The sequence below is a fragment of the Lasioglossum baleicum genome, chromosome 5 (assembly GCF_051020765.1).
Source record: "Lasioglossum baleicum chromosome 5, iyLasBale1, whole genome shotgun sequence".
NCBI lineage: Eukaryota > Metazoa > Arthropoda > Insecta > Hymenoptera > Halictidae > Lasioglossum > Lasioglossum baleicum.
This window is the reverse complement of record NC_134933.1, coordinates 6610406-6625242: the sequence shown is the minus strand read 5'-3', so window position 1 is coordinate 6625242 and position 14837 is coordinate 6610406. Positions and strand designations below refer to the sequence as shown.

The following is a 14837-nucleotide window of genomic DNA, read 5'->3' as shown; positions in this document are numbered from 1 at the left end:
CATGGAAAAAAAGGAAATTCGTATAACTTACTTGTATGAGTTCAAACTTGGACATACCGCGTCTGAAGCAGCGAAAAACATAAATGCCGCTTTCGGTGAAGGTGTAGCAAGTGATCGGACCATAAGGCGTTGGTTTGAAAAATTTCGTTCCCGAGATACAAATCTGGAAAATGAGCCTCGTGGTCATAAGCCAGCAGCTATTAAAGATTTAGATTTAAAACAGATAGTTGAAAGGAATTCACGTGAAACCATAATTGCTGATAAATACTGTCGGGAAATTGATATAATGGACGCAAAACACACACTGCGTGTTCAACAGTCGGCATTAGTCAATAGACGTGGTGTAATATTGCTTCACGATAATGCTCGGCCACATACTGCGAAAGAAACAGTAAAAAAATTAGCATAGTTGAAGTGTGAAGTTCTTCCTCACCCTCCTTATTCGCCTGACCTGTCACCTACTGGTTACCATTTTTTCAAGCACCTAGATGGCTTTTTGAATGGAAAAATATTCAAAGAACGTGCTGTAAAAATTGCATTTGATGAATTGATTGCCTCACGTTTATTAGATTGCTACCAGAAAGGCATTGAGGCACTTGTATCACGATGGAAGAAGTGCATTGATGTCGATGGATATTATTTCAATTAATGGAATATGAATAAAGCTTGTAAAATAAAAGTTTATGTTAAAGATTCAAAAACGGCCATTTGCAACAACCTAATACTTAGATCGTCGACTGAACTGTCGCGAATACAAACAATGTTTCTTGTGTAATTTATTGATGTAACAAATAGAAGAATTTTGCTAGTCGACAATCGAGAATTTTATAAATTATTTTATCTTATCGAAACTTAATTTATTGATGTACAAGATTAGATACATAAAATTTTATATATATAAAAAGAACTTTGTTCCACATCGAGAATTTCATTGTTTACTTTGGAATTTGTGGTGCTCGCGGAGTAAATACGTAACGAATCGGTACTCAACACTTCCGACTTAATGTATTGGAAAATCGAGAACTGCAAAGGGAGATCGGAAAGGGTCGAAGGGACAGGGGTTCGTTTAAATGATCGTCCGAGCAACGATCGCGTGAAAGTGGTATCGCGATTAAAGTCTGAGGAAGGAAGCAGCTGCTTATCTAAGCAAGATATCGAGAAAGGGGATTGGCAAAGGCGAGACTGACTGCTAATGATCTTAATAGCGTTTGATACTTATCAACTTCAGAAGTTTCCCTTAAATTGAAAAGGCACAGACTGAACGTGTACTTTAACGATTCCCTGCGCAGTTTGTTCATAATGGTACACGTCGATTTTGTAATTCTGTTTACTAAATATATATACACAGCCATATATATTTAATAAATGAATAAAGATATGCATATTTATCACATGTATTTTATTCTATTTAATTATCGTATATTTCTGTTGATAAACACTTTTTTAAACACATATATATTGTTGCAGGGTTTTAATCGTTTGTATTCGATAAATTTAACGGTGCGAGTATTTCCCTGACCCAGTGTAGATTGTATAAACAAGATAAATGTACACAATTTGCTCTGGCTTTTAGTCATTTTGAAAACATCCGATCAGACACCCAGAATTTTTTCTGATTTTTATACAGTTTGTGTGATCGGTATGATGAGCCCTGTTTTATACATTGTGAATTTTCTCACACTGTACGAAGTATTCTAGCGATTCCAATTAACTGTCGGACACCGTGTAGATGGTAGCATATGGTTCTCTTATTCTTGCGAAGGGCAGGGCGCCCATTTGCCATCGCGCTCTTCCGTTGTTCAGGAGTTCGCTCCGGAATAGCAGATAACTCCCGACCCCACCGCAAATGCGTTATCAAGGTCTCATGTAAAATATAAATTACGCGAGTCTTCTTTCCTCCCACAGTATACTCCAGTACGAATGGCGCCGAACTACCAAGAAACCGTACTCTCCAAGATAAGCCGAAAATGTAGAATGAAATGTTTTCGTATGATTTACAGTGGCGGGGTAATCGAATTTGAAAATTCGTTCACGATCTTATCTCTGTCAATCTCCCGATGAAACTTGCAGGACTTATAGATAAAAGTATGCAGTTGAAAATGTATATAAGAACTTTTCGATATAGAAAATTGTTTCATTCGCTAAAAAATTGTTAAAGTCTTCCTGAAGTGTTTTGGTCCTGCTGCGAGGTTGATACCGCAGATTTCGGAAGAGTACATTTAATTCACCGCAGATTATACGCTGAAACGCATTCAACAATATGAAAAATATATCGCGGAGGCACCGTGAAACATGAAACGTGTCGGATCTTTCCCGGCGAGTCTTCAGGGATGCATAGAATTCTTTAATGAAACCGTGGAAACGTTCCTATGCATACGGGAGTGTCCGTGACAAAACTAGTTACGGCCTTTATGAAGGTTTTTGTTAAACGATTGAATCAACGTGGACGAATCAAAAGCTTGCCCGCCTGTTGTTTATGACAACTTTTCAGCGGACGTGACATCAGATAGTTTTATTTCTCCGTGAGGTTGTCCCTTTGAGCTCCAACGAAATCTGCAGGAGATCTCCCGTCAGCCCGTGAAAACGCATGAAAGACCGTGTTTAGAACGTGTAATTCAAACACGCGGCTGTTTAAAAGACTGCTAAATTACCGAAGAAAATTCTTCACGAAAGTATTCAAAGTCTCTATTTTTAATCGTTGCTGCTCATTAAATTTTTATATGGGTTAATAACCCCTCACAGAAGAATGATAAATTAATTCAATGCTCGTTCAGTAAAATTCTTAATTTCGCCGGCTCCGCTATCGCAAAGCCGAAATTAATGATTCGAAGGGAAATTATCGGTGGCCAGGTCTTGGAGGAACCATCGAGATCCTGGATCGTTTCTCTCGCGCACGGAAAGGAATCGATCACTCCGAATCGATGGTTCCGCGAGAATCACGTGACGCTTTTCTCATTGTTGTCCTTCGAAGTCGAAAGCCCGGTTGATTGATGGTATCTCTAGCAATCCGTATATATCTGCTTGCATGGCCTCCCGCTGCTTTGCAAGACAATGATCGCCTCTTTTCTCCTCCGTCGCGGCGGAACATTGAATAAAAAGTAAAAGCCAACGACTTTCGACCCCCTTTTCGCCGGCCTCATATTACTCAGACAATCGCATGAATAAAATATGGACGTGATGCTGGGAGAGAGCCACGCTGACGGTTCTAGCACGGGTCGGGCGCCCGCGCTACCATCTATCTGTTGCCATTTCGCAAACAATTTCCACCGAGCCCATCATCATCGGTGGTTACCGAACCGATCCCGAACAGGTCCGACAATTGCTACAGGGATGCGGTGACGCGAATAAGAGCAACCTAATGATACAGATTCGATCGAACATCGAAACGTGAACTGTACAGGAATTCAAGTGCAACCTGCAATTGCATCGTCGAATAACACGGCCTCGGAGTCGCGAGCAGACTTCCCCAAAATTCTGCGTTTCAACGCCGAAAATTTTCCGATTTCTCGAATTCTTCTTTTCTACCTCAATTTGTTAATTTATCTGGGTGTCTTAAACGCATCTACAATTCAACATCTGAATTTTTAATGAAGGAATTTACCTTGGTATATACTTCAGAATTTTCAGGAATGTGTCGTACTGACTGAATTATCGAATTTCTATCGAAACTGATAGCTTCTCACTGCAATTTATTGATTTAGTCTATAACCTACTTCTCGAATAAGTACGCGCTGCATTTTTACGCTTTTATTAGCACTCAGAATGTTCGTGAATTTTCATTAACCTCTTAATCATTGAATTTTATCGAAGGAACTTATTGCATTCCACGTCGCTTTATTGATTTCAACGGGTGTCTCCTCTCAGATAATGCACTGTTTTATGCATTTTCTCTCGTGCATGAGATTTATCTTAATTTCTCGATGTCCGGATTATTGAACTTTTTTACGGAAGAAGTTGTTAAAACCCTGAATCGTTGAATTTCAATAGAGGAACTTATTGCTTCCCACCTCGATTTATTGATTCTAAATGGGTGTCTGCTTCCAGGCAATGCACCGACTTCAATGCAATTTTCAGCTCGCAGGTCTCACAATTTTCTACAATCTCCCGATACCTGAATTATCAAGTTTCCAACGAATGAACTTATTACTTATCGCTTTATCGATTGGCGGGGGTGTTGTTCACGTTTGAACACACACACGCACACATACGGTCTGAAATTTCATTAATCTGCCAAGGATAGACGCAAGTGTAGCAAACCGTGTCAGAATTTGTAACTTCATTCTGTTGCGTCATCGGTGGAGCCACTTTTAGCCGAGTCATCGAGCTATCGACACCAAAAATCTGACTCGAAGTAGCTCGCAAATGTCGTTTTCTATTCGAGATTCGGTAGGACCTCGATTAAAACCGACTGCATCGGAATCGAGAGAACTCGGATAATCGAGATCTGGGTAGAAAAAATTGGAATCGCAATTTACATTCACGAAAGATATTTTATTTGATAATGAATACTATTTTTTATTATAATACGATATATACATTTATTTCATCTTATTTAGTTAAAATTGCTTCGATGAGAGATTTGTCAACGTTTCGTTATCAATAAAGTTGCTTCCGGTGTGTCGTCACGAGTGGAATCCCCGTGGAAGAAATTTTAATAAAATACTATTTTCTTTGAGCAAAATAAAATCTAAAATATTAAATAGTATTTCAAATATTAATTCGTCAAATAATGCCCACCTCTGCTTAAAGATTGGGACTACGAGAGCTTCAACGTTGGGGGGAATAGGCAAAGTAAGCGAGGACCCCTTATTTTTGGATTGTAGGACAATACTTACCGTGGAAACAAAATAAATAGTGGGGATGATCTATCCGTAACGAGACTGTACTGTATGTCTGCTTCAGAAAGAGACGAATGAATCATATTGCGGTTCCATTGTAATGCATATGCTTGACGATCGAAGGGGCCTTATTACTAAACCGATAAACTAGCCGCAACAACTTCTAAACCATCAACTCTTTAAGAGCAGAGCATATGCTGTATATACGTATGCCGGGATCACGAGAGTCCTCTTCACTATGAAGAGCCTCCACACCGAGAAACTATTACTGCTGAAAAGTGCTGCGAACTGTTGCGAAAGCTGAGCGAGGCCATCGAGGAAAAACCGTCCAATAGCGTCGGACAGGAAAAGTGTAATTTTTCTGAAATAGAGCGCTCGCCTCGAAGCGGTTTCAAGACCGCGAAAAAGTCGAGTGACTTTTCATTTCATTCGCCTTCGAATCACGCTCTCCAGTTCTTCCAGAATTTTTTAAATTCTCCCCGATATTCGAACGTTTGTGTCTACGAATCGTTCGAAATAGTTGCCAAACTTTTATACGATTTTTTGTAGATTCCAATGACGTGGTATAACATTTTTTGTTCGAAATTGTCAGGGACAGTTGAAAACAATTTCCTGCTCCTCTTTTTAACGCCATGAAAGAGAAAAATATAAATCCAGAACGCTGCAAGTAAAGCTCGCAACAATAATAATTGCACAGTGTTGAACTAAGCGTACTCAAACAAATGGTTTCTTTTGGATTTCAAACAGTATAATGTAGTTTTTAATAGGTAAATTTTAAAAGTCGTAAATTCCTTTATTTTTATAATTATTTTCAGAAAATCTGTAATATCTGTAATATGATAATTTAAAAAAACACAAATAGTGCAATAATACAATTTTTTACCATAAAATTGTACGAATAAAATCTTGCAGTGAGAACAACGGAAAGACTAATGCAAAGAAAATATCTTCAAAATAATTATTCAAAAATTTACGTTGCGAAAAACGTCGGTATTTAATATTTTAGATTTTATTTTGCTTAAAGAAACTAGTATTTTAAATAAGATATACAATTTTTCGAAAATAAAATATTTCTATTTCGACAATCTGAAACACGAAGTAAAATTTGACATTGTTATAATATTCTGAGAAACCGCATAAACAATACATTCTATTCTATCGTTAAGAAACGATTGACACTCATAAATGTATTGAATTCGAACCATTATTTTCAGCAATAATATTTAAAATTGAAATTGAAAATAAAGACAAAATACAAATATTCTCAATATTCTTGAAATAAAATATTATTTTCAAAAAAATGACTGCCTCGAATAAATTATTCTATTTTCAAAAATTACTGCATTAAATAAAATATTTTATTTCCAAAGTTGTACACATATTGTAAAATAAATAGGATTATATTTGCTATTTACTATTTAAAATACTATTTTCCCCAGCTCTGTCTGAGAGGGTTGAGACTTTGCATGCGAATTGGAGGAATTTAAGAGAATGTGGGACAGTAATGCAGAGACTGGAGATCATTTGCAGTCGTTTCAATCGTCGGTCGTGCGATTGACATTGAAAAATGAGAGAAGAGAATTGGAAAAGTCGACGTGGGCCTTTTTATTCTTCGGAATTCCGTCGGCGGTCTTCGGCAAGTGGAGAGGTGGGATTAATTTTTTGGGATGCACCTGCGAAAACTTCGTCGAGCGTGTCTGGTTTCGCATCCGTTTCCTTCGGGCACGTTTCTCGTTTCTCGTTTCCGCGTTTCCAATCCCTCAGACGGAGGAGGTTCTCTCAGCCGACTTATCTCCGCCGATTTGCCCTCACCTCAGTGCGCCCCAAGTGCGCGTATCTTTGGGCTTCCACAACGATGACTGGTAATCACATCGACGTTTCCCTAACATCGGCCCGACCTGTACATTCTTCCGCGGCCATTTTTTCCGAGATTTATTTCGATCGGAATGAACGGGGAATGAAAATGAGAGGCCGCCAAATGGAGATTGGATCTCCCCTCCTGATTTACTGTAATCTTATTCGCTGCTCGAAACGAGATAGTCTTCCCGAAGCTTTCCCGGCGAACAGTGATGCTGATTGACAGCGATTCACGGCTGCCGAATTTGTTTAATCCTCCCCTAGCCGGACAGTTTCCACGATTTCCTGGCCAGAGCTATTCCAATTTTTACGTAACGATTCGCTTACATACTGGGTGATCCACAAGAAAATCACCTAAATATCTCCCGTATGATTGAAGGTCGTACACAATTTTACAGGGGTTGCCTTTAAACCGCCGATACAGAACATTTTCTGATCGTCGTTGTTTTCAAGGTCATCGATGGTTTTTTTTTAATGGCGTTTTAATGACTGTGACCTTTAAATGAGCTGTGAAGTACTACACTACGAAGTTAAAAATATAATTTGTTATTTGAGAAACAATTGGCGACCTTCAAAAGAGCTTGAGGACAACAACAACCAGAAAATTGTTTGTCTCATCATATTTGCCTTCCAAACGAAAATTGTTTAATATGAAGCGTAGTACACAATGTAGTAACAAGATTCTTAATAACTTGACTTAAATTGCAAGTATGGCACTTTACAGTCCGAACCTAATTGAAAGAAACGTAAACGAGAATGAAACTGGACTACTCACGCAAAATATCGTCACGCAAAACATTAACTGGTGCAAGAGCTACCGTAAACCTTAGGTCAGCTACTCACCTGAAACAGAAAGCACGAAGACAGTGAGCGTAAACGGTTTTAATGGAAATTCATAATGGTCCTGAGAAAGTATGACTGCTTAAAACGAGACCGGGCATGTTCGCCGCTCTCGAGGTATTTGCCAAATAGGCACATTTTCCGCCACAATGCGTAATAACTATGAAGATGCAGACCATATGAGGCCGTTATACTGTATATCACTGTAAATACGTCCGGGTACGTCCATTTGATGTATTCTCTCGCGTGCGAGTTCCTTTTCTTTGTAGAAGCTTTGGCACTGGGTATTCCTTGGAACGAAAACGGTCAAGGAATACGTTACCTTCTGAAGCCTTTATACTCTGCCCGACCATAATTCAATACTAATTGTGAGCGGGTTCCAGGCTTATGTAACTCGATCGTAAAGCATATTTCGGGTAAACGGATCGTGTTACTGTCGTGGAACATGCATTGTGCAGAATAACTTGCCTCGGAGCTATTCAATCTTTGATTTTACAAAGTCAGAATAAGGCTGACTAGAGCGAAAGATTTCTTACAGAGAAAATAGAATAGAAATGCTATTAATTACTATTGATAAATTGTGAATGTTTATACGTATATTTATTTTGTTTTTGCCACAAGAAAGCTTTTAAACAATTAAGAGAATGTTGTGGTTCTAGGTTATACAAAATTATGTGTGAAAATGAGAACGTACATGAAGATCCTCTGTTTAATTATTATTGTGCCGCAAACAGACTGCAGACTTTTATGCAAAATAAAAATTGTCTGCGTCAATTGTATGATTATCTCGATTTTTCGACTGATCAAAGTTTTCGCCAATCGAACTGAGAACCCGCGAGCGTTTCAAGTCGACGAGAAACGAAAGACTCGGATAGCGTGAGAGAGTGGGGCAATGAAAAAGTCGGAAGCTCGAAGAAATCGTGGGCTAACGCGAAAGGATAGCTAAGTAAGCTTCGTGGGAGTTCGATCGCCAAATCTGTGGAAAAATTAATCAGGCTCAAGCGAGACCTCGGAGAGGAAGTTTCGACCGAGAAAACGGCAGAGGAAGTTCGGGATCCGAGAATTCCTGGGGAAAGAATGATACAGGCGAACAGTTACAGCTTTCGCGGGCTTGTTCGTTAAACGAGAACGAATATTGACGGGCGAAAAAATGTCTTTGAGAGGGAGCGCGTAAAGAACAGTCTGGATATTGAACAAACTCGGAACGAAATTCCACGAAGTCCCAGGATTCAATTTCTCTCGTACGCCGTCATCTTCGATTTGCTGGTCGTTCTCTTTAGTGTGAATTATTATTGTGCTAATATTTATGTCTTGTTGTGGAGTCATTTTTGTTACTGGGCTTTTGCTTTTAATGTCACGTGGAACGATAGAACACAAAATTACACGGGGAATGTACAGTTGATTCCGTGTCTTGGGGCTCTTTCGAAAAGCTTCAAGTTGCTCATTTGAGGAATAGAAATCAGTTGACTACGGTTCGCAAAAAGTTTCAGGACCGTCGAGTTGTTGGAACGCCATTAACGTTTGCCTTAATCAGGTGCAATTGCATCTGTAACTGCAGTTCCTTCTATTAAAGCTTAAAACGAGTTCCAATTTGACCATGAAATCGATAGAAGTTGTTTCACGTACAGGGTGTACCTTTTCACGGGATAAAGCACGAAAGGGACTCGTTTAAAATTCGCAAAGTGAAAATACCAAGAGAAATGTATCCCAATGCATGAACGTTAATAGACCCTCGGATAATACGGAGAAATGAATTTGGTCTCTTGCCAGAAGCATAATCAGCCACGGTAATTGCTGGAACCCGTAGATGAGCTCTCTGTTTCATTGATTCAACAAACGCAGTGGTCCACACGCGTTTTATGCTCTCCCAGAAATCTGTTCCTCTGTTTCGTTTTTTTCCCGGCTTTTCCCATTTTCACGGAGGAATGTCGCGGGAAATATTCCCGCTGTAAATTCTGCAGCTGCGGCGCGGCTTGCTTTTTGCGGCATAAAATTGTCGCGAATTTATATGACGCGCTTCTTGCCCTTCGCCGTATTTTTTTTACATGTCTCTCTGTTTCCTAGACCTTCTCTACCTTGTTGTAGACTGCGAGTATTTTCCGCGGCATTGAACCGTACCAATGTTTTCAGGTGTTCGCGAATTTATTCGGCAACCTTTCCCTGCTCATACTAACGCCCCCTCGAATTATTTAGCACCTCTATGCGGCAGAGTATCCTTTTAGGTATTCAGAACGGAATAACTTTTCCCCGGGAAGCGTTAATAAACGCTTGGGAATTATTGTGCAAGCAAACTTGGAATTATCTTGGTTAAATTGTTAAGCTGAGCTATTCGCGAATTAAACTTTCTTCTCCTCGTAGAAATTTCCAATTTAATAAGAAGCGAAGAATCCTTGAGAAGTGAACCATTGTTAAAAATCTTCATCAAATTTCCAAGATAAAAGCGCCTACGTAATTAATATTAATGAAAAAGTATTTCTCTCTTACGTGGAGGTGTAAAAACATCCCCGTGTTTTTCTGAAAAACGTATTCACTACAATGACGCTGGAGGAATTTAAATCTATTGGTACCGAGGGACCGGAAAATAAAATATAGTGATTTCTTTCTCATTTAAATTGGTCTTATTTGTACGAAAATGCAAATGAATTCCGGATAGCTCTGGTTGTTTCGTTATTTATGCAAAGCTGGAGGTTCGCCTGGATATTCGTATCACGGAATCAGTGATGAAACCGAGGATTGCACAGTTTTATTGCTTAATTATTTCCCGAAGCCGGAAGACATCGATTTCTCTTAGACAGATTGGACAGCATTCTGTTTGACCCAATTAGGTGACCAGTTCCGAAAAGTAACCGCGGCGCTTCTTCGACGTATCCTGGCGAAAATAGTATTATATTTACCAAGGCAGTCTCGATCGTCGGGTTCCCAGAATATGTACTGACTTTAAATGGAGATCTTCGTGCAGCACCAACGGAAACCGGAGATTCTTAAGAATTTCCGTGAATATGATTATTGAACGAATCCTTTCAGCGTATGCTAAATACGAACAATATATTACTGCATATTATATTAGACAGATATGGTACAATAGTTAATGACATTTGAGAAAAATGTTAATAGAAAATGGATTATCTTTTCACCAAATATAAAATAAAATGTCTACCTTTGTGTGACAATTATAAAGAAATTTAAGCTGCATGAGAAAGTACTAAAACACTTTTTAATATTTTTAGCAATAAAGATGGCGAAAAACGGGTCCCATGAAAATCACCGACACAGATTTGACCGACAATAACTTCGGCCGACAACGATTCTGACCGATGACTTTAGTCGACGACAATATTATTCGATAGTAATACCTAGACTGCGGATGCTTATGCAAAATAAAAATTGTCTGCGTCGATTGCAAAAAATAGCATCGAAATTGAATGTTATTTTCTTCCCCTAGTCATTTTAACAGATGGGAAATCATATACAGGGTGTCCCGTGTAACACTTTTAATCTGCCAAAAAAATATTTTAACTGCTACAGATGATTTAAACAAAAGTCGATCAGTTTTTGATTGGCTATACATTGTAATAAAAAAATTTCGCAAATTTTCTTTTTAATTATTGCCAAGGCCACCTTCATTTTTTAAAATGGTACTTCAAGGTCATCCAAAGGTCATGGTATACTAGGTCGTTGAATTCGGCTTGATACGGACTATAATACCGTCAAATCAAAAATACCAAGTGCCATTTTAAAAAATGAAGGTGGCCTTAACAATACTAAAAATAAAAAATGTCGAACTTTTTTTATTGCAATGTATAGCCAATCGAAAACTGATCAACTTTTGTTGAAAATATTTTTTTGTCAGATTATCGCAAGTACTTGAAAAAATCGTGAAAAGTGTTACCTGGGACACCCTGTATATATTGACATTTTAAATTTTTTATATTCTCTTATAATTTTGAATTTCATCTAGTCAATTTTTCTATAAATGCACGAAGATCTGCAGTCTAGTAATATCGTTTCTAAAGATGGTGCTGCCATTTTTTTCTTTAACTATTCTGCACTCTCCTGACACTTTTACTTTTGTATAAAGATATAATTATTACACTGTAAGAAGAATTAGACGTAGTCGCATAATACTGTCGTCGACTAAAGTCGTTGTCGGTTAAAGTCGTCGTCAGCCAAAGTTATTGTCGGTGAAATATTGTCGGCGAAAACTATGTCGATCAAACCTGTGTCGGTGATTTCCATGAGACCCGCGAAGAACGTATCCACAAAGAAATGTAGTGAATTTTGACATGAACCAGTGTTCAATATGCTGAGAAAATACGTACAGATAAAAGAAAATTTTAAAAAAATATTAAAACTTCAGCATACACCTAACATATCATTCTATATTAATCTTGACACTAAATTGAATCGAGAAATGTATCCGCAGTAATCCGCACTTCACGCACAGTTTCCCAACGTGTAAACAATGTTTTAAGGTAAACTAATACCGTTGTGCCAGCTTGTCGCGCGAAGCAGTTTTAATTGTATTTTATTCGCCTGCAGCGTCGAACAGAAGCGAAAAATATATCCGTGTGACGTAATCCGCGCCGATTCGTAGAACGACATATTTCACGTGCTGTTTTTCAATAATTTTTCCCTCGGAAAGAAATCCTCGGAAGAAATCCTGTGCGTTCGTTGCGCGTTATACAGCCGAGTTCCGCGCACTCGCGTTGCAAGGGAAAATAGTGCGTTTATGATCAGCCTCGATGGCCACGGTTAAAACTGCACGGCGTCTAAAATTAATTCCTGCCGTTAATGCTTGCAGTTTAATAGTTGTTTACACGCATGAAATGTCCACGCGGTGGTCACTGCCATTGCGGGAAACAGCACGGTTGCGTTTCGAGTCGGTTGCGCACAGAAATTCCGGAATTACCGTGTAAAACGTATCGGCGTGTCTCTAACACGCGTTATGACCATTTGACGAGACGTAATTCTCAATGACGTAAAAGGCCATGCTAACGTGTTTTAACTCTCGGACCATTCTATAGCTTCGAAAATCGCCTAAAACCAAAATAATTTGATGAATGAAATAAAAATTGGTAAGTTAAAGCAAGCGGCTCTTCACAGTCCAGTAGTCATAATTAGACTGCGGATTTTATGGATTTATGACAAAAATGAGTACGTACAATTTAAAACAGTGGACATATTAAAAATATTTAACACCAACAGTGTATTAGTTTCATTTTAATAAGATAATTAAAAGAAGAAAAAGAAATTTTTGTTTGGCTCCTGCCTTGCAATCAATGCAAACATTTTTTATTTTGCATAAAGATCCGCAGTCTAGTCATAATGGTTGTACAAAACAAAGTTGAAATATTATGATTATTCGTAGACAGCGGATCTTTATGCAAAGCGAAAATTTTCTGCCGGAATCACAACGAACTAGAGTGAAATAAAAATTGATTTTCCTCCGTAGTATGTTTAGTAGGTCGAAAAAAATATAACAGTATTTTAAATTCTACTAATTTCACCGTCTTAAATTACATCATTCTTGTCATAAATGCATAATATTCGCTGTCTAATATTATTAGCGTTAAGAAAATTAACATCAATCTCAAAGAGTAGTAGGATTACAAATATGTAAAAGGAAGTTCCAGCATAGAAATATGAATGGACCTAACCGCGAGTGTCGTAAATAGTTAAAATCGTCCGACGAATTAAACGTTTGTTGAAAGTTGCAAATGCAAGTATGCGTTCTGCAGAGTAATGTTGATGAATGCAGTCAAAGAAGGTCGGGTCAGGTCGAATCGGCCTCGGGATCTCTCGCTCCCTCGGCATTGGCTGAAGCTGCAAACAGTATCCCACGATATAAGAATATCGAGAATTTCCGGGATTTCAGGTACTCGAGACACGTCCGTTGTACAGTGGGCGTCGTTAACGGTACCGCGAGTACATACGAGCTATTCCCGCGCACGAAAGCAAACCGAGAACGTAGAATAATATTTATTTCGATTTCTGGCCGGATACACTAATTCCATTTCAAACCAGGGTACAGCTGGGAGCAAAATCGAACACGTACAGGCTGTCTCAGACGGGTGCACAAGTTTCATTCCACAATTATACAGCTGCATTTCTCAGAAATAACTCCATAAATTTATTCTTTTTGGACATACATTATCATTGTTCAATTTTAAGGATGACGTCTTATGATAGACTCCATGTTTAGACGAAGTCGTTTTTAAGATCTCAAGGTGACTTTCGTTTTTTAAAATGGAACTGTACATTTTTTTATTTAGCCTGGCTTGTACTTTAAGGTCATTCAAGGTCATTGAACGTCATTTGTTGCTGCGGAAATGCAGTATGAAATTGGCAAAACCAAAAGCTTATCAATTAAATATTGAGTCTGTAAAAACCCAACTAAAGACATTTAAAACATTCAACAAAGACTAAAATATTGATCGAAAATCAGCAAAAATTGACACTTGACGTGATCACTATACTTTCTCAGAAAATTGCAACATCGTATACAACGTTATATCAAACGCATCGAATGAAAAATTACTTAAATTAAACCCCTGCAGAGTGCACAGAGTTTTGCATATAATAGCATATCTGCGATGATTGAGTTCCAGTTATCGATCTATGCAGATTCCAGGCTAACGACATATAATTCAATTGCCAGAGCCTCTGTCAAAGTGTCAAACCGCCGGAACAATCCCCAATTTGAACTTTCGAATTCCGCGGACGTCTAAATTATTGAATGAACCAAGGCCGCTGGTTCTAAATGCGAGTACCCTGTTTGCAAACTTGATTAATACCGTTTGCTTCGCGGAAGCTAACTTAAAAAAATGAACGAGGGAGGCAGTGAGAGAAGAGCTCGGAAGGAAGCTTGCGCGCGAGCGAGAGACTTTGACCTCGAGTTATAGTCACATTCGCGGCGCGGCAGCTTTTAACGACGAACCGAGTTATAGTCTGTAACTCAAAATAAGAGACTGGCTCTCTCCTTCGCCACTGACAACGACCGTGTAGCAGGGAGGTCCGACACTCGCAAACTTGTCGAGTTAGGTCCTGTGTCTTCCTATACTTAAACGTAACTTTTCTCGGCGACCTGATACGGGAGATTCTTTCGCTGGGTCGACAGTGTTTTATTCCTTAATGTCTCTCAGTTTCCGCGGTGGTGTACGTGTGAAGGATTATTAATTCTTCAGATTTCCAGTTTTATACGAAACTTTACGAACGTGTTACGAGCCAGGGCCGCGAGCAGCACGAGTGGCCGGCGAAGGGTTGTTACCCTAGGAATATGGTATCAATTTGTTAGTTAAGGTA

General features: G+C 38.7%; 1 long non-coding RNA gene across 1 annotated transcript in view; it reads right to left on the bottom strand.

Moving 5' to 3' along the window:
- The window catches only part of LOC143209193 (uncharacterized), a 131545-nt gene that overhangs the window by 55544 nt on the left and 61164 nt on the right, over positions 1-14837 (bottom strand). Inside the window, exon 3 of the long non-coding RNA XR_013009060.1 lies at positions 7471-7538. This is a non-coding gene — a long non-coding RNA (uncharacterized LOC143209193). The remainder of the gene's footprint in view (positions 1-7470; positions 7539-14837) is intronic.